Here is a 15108-nt window from a genome sequence, read left to right as displayed (position 1 = left end):
GATATCAGTGTGCAAAAAGGGACAGCAGTAAATGTTTCTGGCTGAGGACACAGTGGTCATCGATGTAGGATTTGAAAAACAAAACGGCAAAGCCCACCAAAAGAAAGACATTCGGGAAATATACATTTCAGTATGATACAAATAGAGAACATTTTAACAGTCAAGAAGGGTCAGTTGTTATTTGGCCCAACATCACTGACTTCCCACTGAAACTAGTGCTTCATGCATAAAAGTTTGTGCCCATTATCTATCTTTGGAATCTGATTGATTCACTACTCAATCTGACAGTATTTGATGAATGCCTACAGTCGTGTCTTTAAGTCTGTTCACGGCAGACATTTTGACTGGTCAACACAATAAAAGCGGAGGTGTTACTAACGAGATTAACAGAAGCTTTGTTCTATTCAAGTGTCCCAGTTGGTTAAACAGTGAGTGAGCTAGAACAATACCGACGCCCTGCGTTTGAAGATTCAAAGAATTTATAGCCACCATACATTTAAATACTGCCATGGAGTTTACTTCCTCCTTTCTCAATGATAATTTACTTTGCTGTTTTCTGTAGGAGGATTTTAACTCCCTGACCTCTGACCCTTAACGGGGTGTATTCTCCCCTTTAAGATGTCCTTGTGAGGTATTGTTTGCTGATATTGTGTCGTTATTAGTCATTTCCTGAGAGGGGAATGTTTACTTTCACATCATGTGTGTTTGCGTGTTCCTCTTTACCAGGTAAATTTAACTCATAAGGAGTACATCCTCTTGTGTGCTTTGTTCTTTTAGTTTTTTTTGGTTGTTCTAAATAAATTACATTTATTTTGGGGGGGAAAAATCACTGCATGCTGGTCAAAACCAAGCCTCAAAAATATGAACAAAATGTACTTCTTAAGAGCTATGTCCACTGTCCCGGTGAAGTGTGATGATCAGCTTGCTTGTTTATCATGTATATGCTGTACTATACAATATGCCGTAGTTCTGCAGTGCACTTGTTGGCTGGAGGCATAACTCATCAGAATAGTTGGTATTTCGTGTCTCTAAATTCCTGACCTTCCTCCGTCTGAGTGCAGCTTTGGTTGCTTTGTGCCGGCCGTCGTGTCAAACTCACACTTTAACCGTCCACACACACACCATCACTACTCACTGCACGGACTGACCTATCCCATCACATTGTTTCTATTGTGGTCATTTCTTGTTTTTCTTTGAAATAAATTAGGTATCTTTTTGCCTTCACGCAACGTCTGACACTCTTGTCAAGACTTCCAGGTCATTTTGCAACAGTAGCTAATTAATAATCAATATAACATTTAATTTGAAGTCACTTTTGAACTGATATCAGTGGCAGCTGGTGATTTCTTTGTTTTTTTTTTACATGGGTGGGCCTACAGACACTGTGGTTGGCAAACCAAGCTTGACTGCACAATTGTTCAGCCCTCAGAGTAGATAGACCATTATTTAAGTTGTATTTTATTGATTCATCTGAATCAGAATAGCAAACACTCACTATCCAACAGATCGCATCTTTGATCTGTCTCTTTCCTCTCCAAGCAGAAGGGTCCGCTAAAGGGAAACATATATTACATGTAAATTAATACTTACATACAGCAGCTAAAAGTCTCTTCTCTAATGACAAAGCAGAGCTTTTGAAGAAACAAACAGGGACAGCCTCACTTGTGTAAGGTCTACATTGACTGCTCACCCATGAATCCTGTTCTTTTATTGGTTTGAGGGTGTGTTTAGACTTGTGTTAAATGCAGGTGGATCAGGAGGAACCAGTGTTGAATTTGTGTGTGTGGCAGCTGGGAACGGCAACTATTAGGAAACGTTATGCCCTGTCGAAGGGTGGCCAAGAAAAAAACATGAAAGCAGTCCTTCTTCCCCTGGTTTCAAACAGCCACAGAAACAGATCAGGACTTGATAATTGCAGTATTCATTTACAAGGTTATTTTCAAAATCTATAAAATTAAGATTAGGTTAGTTAAATTAGATTTGATTAAACACAACCAGAATCACCTAACCAAAATGCCACACTTTACCTTCCATGTAATATAAACAGGAGAGAACCAGGTAGAAAAAAAAACACTGACCACCCCTACAAACTTGTAGAAACCGCCACAGAAATTGACATGGCACGTGGCGCATTGGAAACAGCTGTGGCTGGTTAGGAGAACAGGGAGATGAGCATTTCCCCTGTTCCATCGCAGCGCTATTTTGGCCTCCTTTGTTGTACAGTGTCATCGGCGAATCAATCATCTGCAAGCCGGCAGTCGCTCCACCAATTACTGTCTCGTGCCTGCACACTCCAATTACCACACAGACACACACTCACACAAGACGCACAAGGAAAGAAAACGGATGCAAAAATATTTTGACCGCATCTGTAACAGAAAGAAAGTACACAATAGGCTCGCTTTGCAATTCATTTTATTCTCCTTACCTTCATTTGAGTTGGTATTTGAATACTGTAAAATTATAACCTGGATCATTTGTTCATTTTGGTTCATTTTTCTTACGCTGTGTGGTGGGTGGTGCTCCACGTGTGTGCCCTCTATTGTAGGCTGCTACTGCTGCATGTATTGTTTTGAAAGATATAAAAAAATAAAACAACTGAAAAAATAAGAAAAAAAAACTCAAGGAAGGAGTTGTTGTTTTTTTTAAATTTCTACAGGATTTTTAAAGGAAATACAATGACTATGACATCAGATTTATACTTCTTATGGCCACAGCGGCAGTTAATGTACAACATACTATTTAATTTAAAAAAAATCTTGGGAGGGTTACTTTTGTAATAGGAAATGTAATAGGTTACAGATTATTTGTAATACTTTTAAAAATGTAGAGTAATATAGCTAGTTTGGTTACTTTGTCAAAGTAATACAACTTATTACATTTGATTACTTTTGGATTACTTTTGAATTACTGTTTTAAATTGAGCTGCGGTCCTAAAAACTGAATTTAGACTAGACAGTGTAAACCTCACACCGGCACTCATCACTGATTGTTGTCAAACTTGTATAAAAAGTTCTTCAATAATAGTAGCAACTTTTTTTTTTATTCTCATTAACTGTTACTGATTACAGTTGATTACAGATTGTTTGTAATGTAATTACATGTAATTAGTTACTCCCCAACACTGCAAATGGGTCATTCCTCCCGTCTACATGTCACAATACATTTCAGCTGTTTGCAGTTTTTAAACACGTTTTGGTAATTCTCCTGATATAGTTCTCGTGATATCTGCTCTAACAGATTACCAATGTTAAGTTTCACATCAAACATGGACTGCTACTGGCTGTGTCTGAGGCCATGCTCAGGCACACACTGCCATAACACTTACACCTACAGAACTCTGCATTGATTTTAGACCCTAAAAGTTAAGTGAGGACGGTTTCAGAAATAATACCATGAATAGTTTTTGTTTACCAATAACTCAAATCCAATCGATATTTGGTGCGAGAATCCTCAGCTTTAGAAACAGCAGTTCTCCTGATTGCACAGCACAACCTGCAGTTGGCAGGCAGGTTAATCAGCATCTTGGAGAAGTTGCCTAAGATAGATGTTTGGGATAGAAGTTGCCTCTGTGGTCTAAAATTAAGTAGATTGATTGAACTTCTCTCATGCAAAATTTATGGAGATAATTAATGGGAGTGCAACTTCCCTCATCTGACCTTGTCAGGAAATAAATGATCAGAATAAATACTAGAAAGATGTTCTCACTCAAGGTGAAAGGATGAAAGTGGAGAAAACCAAGAGAACAGGGAAATGTGTACGTAATGCGTGTTTGAAATGCTCGTGGTCGGGCAAAAAATGTTAATCCATTTACAGCGACATGTCCAGTGCACCTACTCACTTTGATTTAATTTATTAAATCTGAGGCTTATTTCTGCACTGTAAAAGCACTGAAACTACATTTCTTCCCTATTAGCCTTTTGAATGGTTCATTTTGTTCTGCCTTCATGGATTTTTCTTTTATTGGCTGCACTTATTCAGCCTATGTGAAGCACTTTGAGTTACCGCGCTGTCTGAAAGCCACTATACAAACAATTTGGCCTGACTTGTGTACAGATTGCCATTAGATATTCATTATCCTCAGAGGATGAATTCTGTTTTCAGAAAGCTTCATCAAACAAATGAACGCATTGACTTGGTTCAAACACCTTTAACTGCTGTATTGAATATTTGCATCCTGACAATGGATCACATGACTTCGTATAACGTGACAGGAGTTACTCATAAAACTGTGGCACACATGATTATTACCAACTCCCCAGTCTCCCTCAGCTTCCAAGTGTCATGAGGTGGTGTTTACCAGGACCCAAATGCAAGCTCACAGACTTGGGTATCAGTTCCAAAATACAGTCTTTATTGCAATAAACAAAAACAAACAAACCAAAAGGTGGCACCTATCGTGTCCACTTGCTTCCAAGTCGGGAGGGCAACTCGACCGACAGATCCGGAGAGACACGGCTGGCAGGGCAGCCCAGCAGAAGGAACGGCGTCAATAATCCTCTGAGTCGGGAGGGCAACTCCACCGACTGGTGACTTTGACAGGGTCCGCAGGAGGAACAGAAGCCGGAGGAACGGGATGGACGGGTGACTAACAAAAATGAACCGACAACCAGAGAAGTGCAGGGGCAGGGTACATATAGTCCGGGGAGGTGATCAGGGAGATGCAGCACACCTGCAGGTGGTGATCAGGGGTGAGTGGCTGCATCTGCTGGGACTGGTGAGGGGCGTGGCCACAGACAAGCAGACAGGGGACTGAGGGGACACAGGTGATCAAAGGGGGGGGGCAAAACAGAGGGGGAAAAAACCAGACTCCTGACACCAAGAACTTTTTAGCATCTTTGAGATCAATAGATTTTATAACACAACTTTTTTCAAAGTTAGCAACGAGCTGGTAAACAAAGGTTGTGTAGAATTTTGAAACGAAACTGTTAGATATTGTTCTGGGGGATAGATAACGTTTCTAAGTTTCTGACACACGTTACATATTGCGATTGTAGAGAGTGACTGCTCTTGTAGAAGTTGGAAAGGCGATAGCTTCATGACATGCTGATCGGGCTTCTAAAACCCCTGAGGAAAAGGTAAACGTGGATATTTGGATGCACAATTTTAATTAAATTTTACTTATCTCCATATATATACAACAGAACCTTCCAACACTACAGAGGGAACCCAACAATTCAAAAATTCCCACGAGGGACAGCTGGGAGGAAAAAAAAAACAACAAGAAAATACCCTCCCTTTTAACACCCTTCCCTTTTGACTTTGACATCCTGTTTGCTATTTTGCATCTGAGTGAACAGTAGGTGGTCGGGGTGGACGGCGGACATACAAAACACTCTGAGACTCACATCCTGACTCCCCTCTGTAGTTGCCATCATGGTTTCAATGTCTGAAGTAACTGTGGGTGCAAAGGGCCGCCAGTTCCAAAAGACAGAATGATGTTGGATATTCAAGTGGAACAAACACTGTTGTGAACAGTTTGCTGCAATTTACAGGATCAACATAATTGCAATTTGCCAGGTGCATAAATAAACAATGTTTTCTTATTACATAGAAAATTGTATGCAGTGCAGTTGTGCAAAAATAGTTTTTCTATAAGACATGGTTGGGGTAGCATGAAATGTGGCCAGCCTGAGCCACAGGTTTGTTTTTAGTGGTTCCTTAAATTCCCTTTCGCACAATGCACAAGTCAATTGCTGATGGAATTTACTGCACGCTCCCCAGAGGATGGACCACTTTCATTCTGGACCCTCTATGACCTTTAGACTTTACTGCATGGTATTTTATCCAGAATGCTCTATACTCACGTAGCCGTGTATCTGTTTAAAGAATATGATTTATAATATTCTCCATGTTAAGCATTGAATTTCAGAACTTCATTCAAGTCCCCCAATCATTTCAGACAGCTGGGATGTGGCTGAAGATCCCTGACTCAGTCTTTGCAGACCATCCTGTAGTGTTCTCTTTCATTTTAATCTCGTCTTTAATGTATTTCAATGTGATAAGGGTTGAAAGCCCCACAGGCGCTCGGCACCAGAGGAGATCCGGAGATAGAGATGAGCTGGCGGCTGGCCCCGATAAAGCTACAGGATATCCAGCCAAGTTTTTTTGTAACACCAGATCTCCCCACAACCCCCCGAGAGAACAGCCGCAGAGCGTTATTAAATTCGGCCTATTTCTGTCAGTTGAATCAATTCATACAGCAGCAACAGTCTCCATATATGTGTGGCTTGTCAGACATCCTATAGTCAATCTTTACTCTCAAAAAGTAAACGTTTTCTTGATTCATGTGAGAGGAGCCGGATGTTTGTCACTGACAGACAGTATACCATGCGGTTGCCTAAATGTGTGCTTAGGGAGTGACGTACTTGTTAAGCAGCACACTGTGCAAGATTCATAATACTCTTTTGTCCACAAGTGAAAAAGCAAAAGTGAAATAGAAGCCATGGGACCGAAGTAAAACTGTAAAACCTGCTGCTGGGATTTGGATCTACCACAGATGTTGTTGATTCTGAGGAAGCTATGAATGTTTATCAAGTGTGTGATTTATGACTTTATGATTACCTAATCTGTCGCAATGATTATGTTGAATGTCGAAATATAAGGTATTTGGTTATTATTTACAGAAACTAAAAACAGACAAAAGTAAAATGCAAACTATTTTGGAAACATGGAAAGAGAGATGGTAGATGAGGTGGTGTTGAATTCATACATTTCCTTTGTTTTAATATCATTATATATTTCAGAAGCAATCCTGTTTCATTCAGACTATGTTCATGTGCAAATAATTTACTACAGCAAATATGCTTCAGTGTAAATTTAGAGTTACCCTGATTACATTTTCTATTGTCATAATTTTTGACTCACTGCAATGTGCAGATGAATACACAGGCTGACTTGGTTTGAAGGAGAACGTTTTCAGGTGGAGATCCCGAATGCAGCTTGCAAACTGGTCGGCATCCACAAACTGATGATTCAATTTGCTTGGGAAGAAGCAACTGGTGTTATGAGAAGCGCTGGTACACACTGGGGAAGGCACAGGTGCCTCACCTCAAAATTGCTCCCAAAATTGCACTGCACCGGCGCATCTTTACTGACACACGTTGTGCCATTCTGTCGGGTTCACGTTGATCCATAAAAATCTAAACTCGGCGGAAGCACAGCAAAAAAAAATGCACTGCACAAAGTTTTTTTCACTTCACAAAAATGGCTTGCACCTGGGTACGAAAATAGGACCTGGAGAGTTCAAACTGTAGTCTGCTGCACTTTGCATGCCCACAATCCACCTCAACCACCATCCTATAATCATCACCCTTTTACCAAAACAACTGTGCCACACAACGTAACCCAGCCAGCATTTAGGCTTTCTTGCTAAATGTACTTACTGTCATATAACAAATTCAGCATATATGAACAAAATTCCTTTAAGAAAACATTGCTTTAAATATCCTACTTAAGGAAAATTACATAAGTATTTTCAGTAAAATGTACTTTAAGTGAGTCCTATATTGTCATATGTGACATTGCAAAGTTGCATCAGCTCCCGGTGGAGCTAGTTTCAACTCTTCAACTTTAATCCTGTGAATCTCAATGTAGGGGTACATATAGAAATCTGAGGGGTTGTTGAAGAATCTTAGTTCTGGTGCCGACATTTCACAATCACTTATTACCAGGTTGTCTGTATATATCAGACATGTTAGTGTTTTTTAGTTTGCCTATGGTTGTATTGTGTCTTGCTTATTTTCTTTTAACACTGATCTGAGCCCAGCCCTTTTAATATGTTTTCCTGCCTGGTTTGAACCTTTCACTGACTTTGACCTAGTAAGCTTGTCGTTTATTGTATCTGCCTGTTTATTTGTTGTGTATTTGGATCTGATTGGGGTACGTGCTGTAGATTGATTTTTTTTTTTTGGACAGTTTTTTTCAGTTGTTGCTTTGTTTTGTAAAATAAATTATGTACTATTTTACCTTCTTGGGCCTTGAGCAGTTATCTAAATTAAATCACATGAGAAGTTTAAAGGAAAATAGTTTTGTTGGTGGAACTGCCAACAACTCAGAGACATCAAACGTGAAAAGTTCTGTGAAAACAAAATAGTGACTGCAGCTGTCAGATAAATGGAGTGAAAAGTAAAATACATTGTGGAGTTGTTGTATAAAGTTCAATAGAATATAAATACTGAAGTACAATTTCCTCAAATGAATATGTTAATTAAGTAACTGCAATTAGTCGGTTGTGTCACTTTTTATGATAATATACATTTTCAAACAAAACAAAGTGCTTTTTTCAGGTATAACCTACTTAACATACAAAACAAAGCAAAACTATCCTCCTAATTGTCAGGATCCCTTTCTGACCCTGTGTGTGTTTACCTTTGTTCCCCCTCTTGTGTTCTGTTTGTTGTGGTATGCCATGTGCTTTATGTTTTGGTCTGTGTGTCTCCACTGTCTGCCTCCAGACACCTCCCACTTCCACTCCCCTGATCAGCCGGCACAGCTGCTGTCAATTCAGTTAATCACCTCCTGGGAGTAAATCAACCCTGCACTCCAGTGGTGTCAGTCAGTTCTGTCTTCTCACAGGGTACCAGGCTGCCGCTGATGCTGTACGTTTTTTTGATCCTCATTTTTCCTCGTCTGGTTCCGACATCAGTTTTTGCCTGCCTGCCTCAGCAGCCTGTCAGCGTGCCTGCAGTCTGCCTGACCCGTCCCCTCGTCTTGCCTCGGACTTACCTGATGTCCTGCGGAGATCCACGGAGATCCCACCGTCGACTCTCACCTGCTGTCCTGTGTCGGCCCACGGAGGTCACCAGTCAGCTCCGACCTGTAAGTCCTGCATCAATCCACAACGTCGAGCCTGCTGCTCCCAGTGTCCCGTCTCTGGTTCCTCCACATCCGTCTCACTGCTGCTCCACCAGTGCGGTTTGGACTCAGCCCCAGCAGGAGAACTCTGCCCTTTCTCTGCCCCTGGTGGTGAACTCTCACACGCACACACACACACGCACACGCACACGCACACACTCTTGTTCTCTGGCTCCCTGGACTCTGCATCTGTCTTTAACCCTCACACACTCAGACTGACCTGCAGCCTGGAAGACCTCCGGTCTTCCCCAGCCAACAGAGCTTTAGCTATCTCCAGTACACATTCACACCTCATCTACAACTCATGTTTGCAATAAAACTTTCCATTTGATTCTTACTGTCTATGCCTCTGTGTCTGCTCATGGGTCCACAACTTGCTCCCATATAACACTAATAACATGACTTTATGATCACATATTTTTCAGTTTTTTTAGTATTTTAAGGGTAAAAACAAAGGACAAACAAAGCATTGGGGTTTGGAAAGCAACATCAACAAGACAACAGGGTTAAGTGACCAAGACAAATATTTTAACATATTAAACTAATCATTTGACTTTATGAAGTCTAAATGTTCATGTAATAACCTATAAAGGCTTGTTAAATCATAGCCATAGCACCATAACACAGATGTGTGGTGACCCAGACTCCAAAACTCCTTCTTTTTTGAGTGCAGTGGCCGTTGCATAAGCACAGGATTTCCAACAGTATGACTCTCCTGGGGGAACATGTGACATACATGTGGACTTCCACTCATGTGGAAACACGTACTCCTTCACAGGTTAGTCCTGCTGGGGAGGAGGTAAAGACCACTGGTGCCCTCTGGTGGATATAAGTAGAGATGAGGAATGAGGAGGGGGAAGTGGGGGTGGAGGAGTGGGTGGGACACGCATGTTTTTTGATTTTGTCCAGAAGGCGACTATAACCTTCAGCAACATTTTCCTGCTTTCATGACAAGCATGTTGAATATGTCCATGAGCTGTCTGCCGGGCTCAGTCTGGCATTAATCAGATGTCTGAGTGACATTTTCCTGGAGGGAAAAACTGAGTACATCTGAAAGCAAAGGACACTATTTGGAGGGTCAAGAGGCGTGTGTGTGTGTGTGTGTGTGTGTGTGTGTGTGGTGGGGGGGGGGGGGGGTAGTATATATCATCATCCAGACAAAAGTAAAGCACAACAGTAATATGAGTGAGATCAGAGGTCGTTTCCAATGTTGTTGGAGTAGTTGCACAGCAGTGGATGGAGAGCGTTTTCTGGGAGGATACAACAGGCAGGGAAGAAGCACATGTTGGAAGGTGTTGAAGAGTTTGTGATTTCAGGTCAATTTATACAGAAGTGGGGGAGTTTTAGCATATATTGGTGAATTTGAAATTTTTGTATTGTAAAAAATTGTGAGAGAAAGTTCAGAATTTTTTTTAACAATCTTGAAATATTTGCACTTGGCTGAGGAAGTGCAGAGAAAACAGGCTAAACAAATAAACGTAGAAAACGCATTGGATCATTATTGTATCTGGTTTATAGAACCGTGCGCTGTCTGGTAAAAGAGTAACAAGATGAAAAAAGCGATGTAATTCCTGTCCTTTAGAAAACACTTCCAGCTATCAACATGCATTGTGTAGAAAACCTGCAGACATATCAGATAAACAGTTTAAATAGAGGACACAGCACTTAATGAATAAATAGAGTGATTCCATGTAGCCTTCCACAAAGGGGGCATGGAGCATGTTTTTCTTTTTCAGTCCCTTAATTATTGTAGTTCTAATCATGAGATGTTAATCAGCTACTGTGGTCAATTACTTGAAAAAAAATTTTTTTTCCTTTTATTATAATGTACAGTTATTTACAGTGATGGCAGGTGGCTATTCAAATAGAGGTCATTATGCACAAAATATTAGATGGCAGTCGAGATACAAGGTAAACAGGAATTATAAATGAATCCATTAAAATGAGAAAAAGAAAAAACATAAACAAAATAAATGCTAGTTTGTAAGCAATTGGCAAGTCTCCATTCAAACATAAATATAAAGGCTCTGTTTCCAACAAAACTCTCATAAAAGAAAGAAAAAAAAACTACAGAATAATAATCAGTCCCTCCAGGATTTATTTTTGTGATTGTTGTGATCAAACATGCTTCATTTTGCAGCAGCTTTCCTCAAAAACGGTGGTGCAGTTTATGACATTTTATATAATCATATTGTTGTAATGCGAGAAAAAATTCCAAATCGAGGAAACTACTACCCAAAAAAGTCACTTGTAGTCACCTCCTATATGACAGGAAGCATACTGCAACATCACAGAAATAACTGGAAATTGTTTTGTTTTCGGTTTCTGGCCCAAAATTCCTGAGTCAAAAAAGTGACAATATAGAAAACAAAGAAAAAAAATGCCGTAAATGGTTTAAAATAATGTATTATTTCAACGCATACTGTATGCACAATAAGTACATAATACGTGCAATATACATGGAGAAATTACACTCAAAGATTTGTACACAATTGTAGGTACACACACACATGTATGTTTTTTTTTATCCAAACACAAATACAAAGCAAATTAAATACATGTAAAAAAAAAAAATTCTACAAATGCAAACATCACAACATAAAAAAAAATAAGGATGTTTTGTATCAATTTCCCACTTCAACTTCACAGATCTGATTAATTTTGCTTTTAAAAAGACGAGAAGTATTTGTGACACTGTATGATATTTATTTACAGATTGTTACATGCATCTGCACAGATTGCCTGATATGCCCAGATTGTGACAGTTGCGTGTAGACCTTTAACACTCTTTTCATGCCCTCCAGTTTGACACAGATCCACAAATTCATGCTGCGTTTATGTGCTGCTGGAAAATTGGGACATCTGGCCTTCAGGAATCAAATTGAATTCAGGAATAATCTTAAAGTAGTAAAGACATTTTCTAAACTGACAGAAGAGCTTGTCACCTCTTCATTAGAACACATACATTTACTAACTGCAGGATCTATACAGTAGCCAATGAATGTAAACGCACTCTACAAAAATATAAACGCAGCACTTGTATTTTCTCTCCCATTTTTCACAAGCATTTAAGATGCACAGAGATGTCGTGACAAGATCCGGAGGCCCGTTGTCCTGCCATTCATCCGCCACCACTTGCATGTTGTAAGGATCGGTGCAGAATACCCGGCAGCTGGAAACATTGCAGTTCTTGCGCAGCCTGCATACACACAAAACATGTCACACTAAGCACGTTTGGGATGCTCTGGATCAGCGTTTACGACAGCGTGTTTCATTTCCTGCCAATATCCACCACTGAGGAGTTCTCTATGTGAAAGATATACTGAATATAGTCAAACAATAAACACTAGGTGTTAAACAAATGAATTTTTGGTGAATAATAATTTTGTAATACGTGGGGACCTCTGCTTGTCACTTTACACAGCACTGTTTGGGATGGACCACACAGGTCCACACTACATGTAATATACATAGTTGGGCTATTAATCAGTTTCTGAGCAAAATTACTTGGGATGTGTCTTAAATTAGTGAAGCAGCTCTAGAGGGGACAACTAAAACTGATCATTGTGCAGCTTATATACATCCTGGTATTTGGAAAATGTGCATATAAACATAACTTTATGAATCTTCTTTGCTTCTGATGTATATTTAATCGGTATGTCTCATATCTTTGTTTATGCAAGCTATATTTAGAAACTACACTGTAATTAACAGTATTTACAGATGGGGTGTGTGTGTGTGTGTGTGTGTGTGTGTGTGTGTGTGTGTGTGTGTGTGTGTGTGTGTGTGTGTGTGTGTGTGTGTGTGTGTGTGTGTATGTGTGTGTGTGTGTGTGTGTGTGCGTGTGCGTGTGCGTGTGTGTGTTCAATGTATTTTTTTTGCCACTGTTGACCGTTATCTTTCCCGGTGCTGTGTTGGGGTAGCTGAGTGCTATACTGGTGTGTTTTATTATTATTATTATTATTATTATTATTATTATTATTATTATAACCGCCCACCACAGATATGAATCTATTTTCTGTCTCTCGCTGGACAGGAGCTGTTGAACCTGAGCAGGCGTCAGTCTGACCCCGTGATGGTGGTGGTGTCCCATCATTAGTGTTTTAAATTCAATTCAATTCAATTTTATTCAATTGTATGTTGTATTTATTATTTATATAGCGCCAAATCACAACACAGGTTTATTTCATGGCACTTAACACATCAAAGTCCTTCGAGCAGAACTTTGCAATATTATACAGAGAAACACAACAATTCAACAATTCCCACAAAAGCTAGGAGGGAAAAAAACTCCTCTTTAAGGGAGAAAAACCTCCAACAGAGGGAAGAAAAACTCCCTCTTAACAGGAAGAAACCTCCAACAGAACCAGGCTCAGAGGTGGGCAGCCATCTGCCTCGACCGGTTGGGGTGAGAGGAGAGAAAAGGACAGAATAAAGATGTAAGACATGAGCTGTTGGTGGAGACGACAATCACAGAGCAGAGACATGCAGCTCCATGCATCTGCAAATCTATGAGGTTCCCCAGCAGCCTCGGCCTTTAACAGCACAAATGCAGGATGGTTCAGGGCCACCTGAGCAGCCCTAACTATGAGCTTTATCAAAAAGGAAAATTTGAAGTCTAACCTTAAAGCTAGAGAGCGAAAAGAGAGCTTTTACTGTTGTGCCATTTGGTACCATTTGGACGTTGTGCTCACTCCACGTGCCGTATGCAGCATCAGGATCCCCCCCCCCCCCCCCCCCCCCTGCAGTAAACCCCAGCCCTGCTCCTTGCTTGTTATACCCAAAGACTGTATATAAAAATGGACGTAGCTTCAAGGTCAGAAAATGAGGCAAATGCGGAAGTGCCTTAAAATGCAATACCACCGAGTGCCACTAGAGGTTGGCTCCAAAAAAGCGCCAGTTTCCATAGACTCCCATTCAACTTCACTCATGAAATTCTCAGTCAATAAAACTTTTTCACAAGTTTTCTGTATGTCATTCGCGAAAGTCACTCCTTCTTATTCGTTTTCTGGCGGTCCATCTGAAAATAATCCGTCATCAATTAGAAAATAAGTTTAAAAAAGACGTGTTTTTTCAGGGCATGTCTGTTTGATTGACAGGCCTGTGGTGCAGTCATGTTACAGCTATCGATGGGCGGGACGTAGTATCATCAGGTTACCAATCAGATCAGTCAGATACTGCTTGCTCCTCCCCAGCTCGTCCAAATATGGTCACTTCCTGCTCCAAACCGCTCTCAACTAGCAAGATGGTGACGGACAGAATCTGAACTGGAGGATTTTCACAAGCAGATATTTTGTTTCACTAGATGAGTTTGAGTTTTTTACGCTTTGTGTCTATGTTACGTGTGTGTGTCCTGTGCGCTCCCTCTCTTTCTCCACCCTTAGGGTCCCGACAGGTGACTCCCATGTTCCTGCCTGCAGCTACCAGCTCAAACCCCCGATTGAACGCGGCTGCGGTCAACCTGCTGATTGGTGCCCCAGTAGATAAGAGGCTGGGGAAGCCAGGCAGACAGCCCCATGGGCCAGCTACACGTTACATGTTGTGAGCGTGTAGGTGTTGTGGTGTGCCAGTGTGTTGGTAGGTGACCATTTAGCCAGCTAGAATGTTTAGAAACTTCAATCTGCTCCTGCAAGGGTCACAACTGTTGCATCCATGTGAATCTTGCTCTGCTGCCTTGTTTCTATTTCTGCCTGACTGTAGTGTGTGTGTGTGTGTGTGTGTGTGTGTGTGTGTGTGTGTGTGTGTGCGTGCGCGCGTGCTCGTATCTGTGTGTGTGAGAGAACGCTCGCTTTAATGTGTACAAAAATTAGAGAATGCATCTGCCAGGCGTCTGAGTAACAAATAACACCATTAGGGAGACAGGAATGTTCTCTGCCAGGTCCTGCAAGATGAATTGCTGTGTCACTGCCTCACCCACACACACACACACACACACACACACACACACACACACACACACACACACACACACACACACAGAGACTGTATGTAAGTAAGGCTCTGAAATTGTGCTGTTATACCTGTGGATGATTAAAGTGTGGAAGGTAGCAATCAAACCTTCAGACTGATATGTTTACCATCTCTGTGTTCTGCCTGTCTACGTCTGTCTCACTCCGTCCCATCTTCACACTGTTACTTGTGTTTGAGGTCCTGTATTTATCTAAATCATTGAGGTTGGACATTGATGAATGAGAATTCTGCGTGGTAGGTTTGCAGGGTGGGTCCTGAAAACCACTTTTTTATTGAATCGAG

The sequence above is a fragment of the Embiotoca jacksoni genome, unplaced genomic scaffold (genome assembly GCF_022577435.1).
Source record: "Embiotoca jacksoni isolate LCO1_2020_lvr unplaced genomic scaffold, fEmbJac1.0.p SCAF_11, whole genome shotgun sequence".
Classification (NCBI taxonomy): domain Eukaryota; kingdom Metazoa; phylum Chordata; class Actinopteri; family Embiotocidae; genus Embiotoca; species Embiotoca jacksoni.
The sequence above is the reverse complement of the archived record's forward strand: the minus strand, read 5'-3'. Positions refer to the sequence as shown.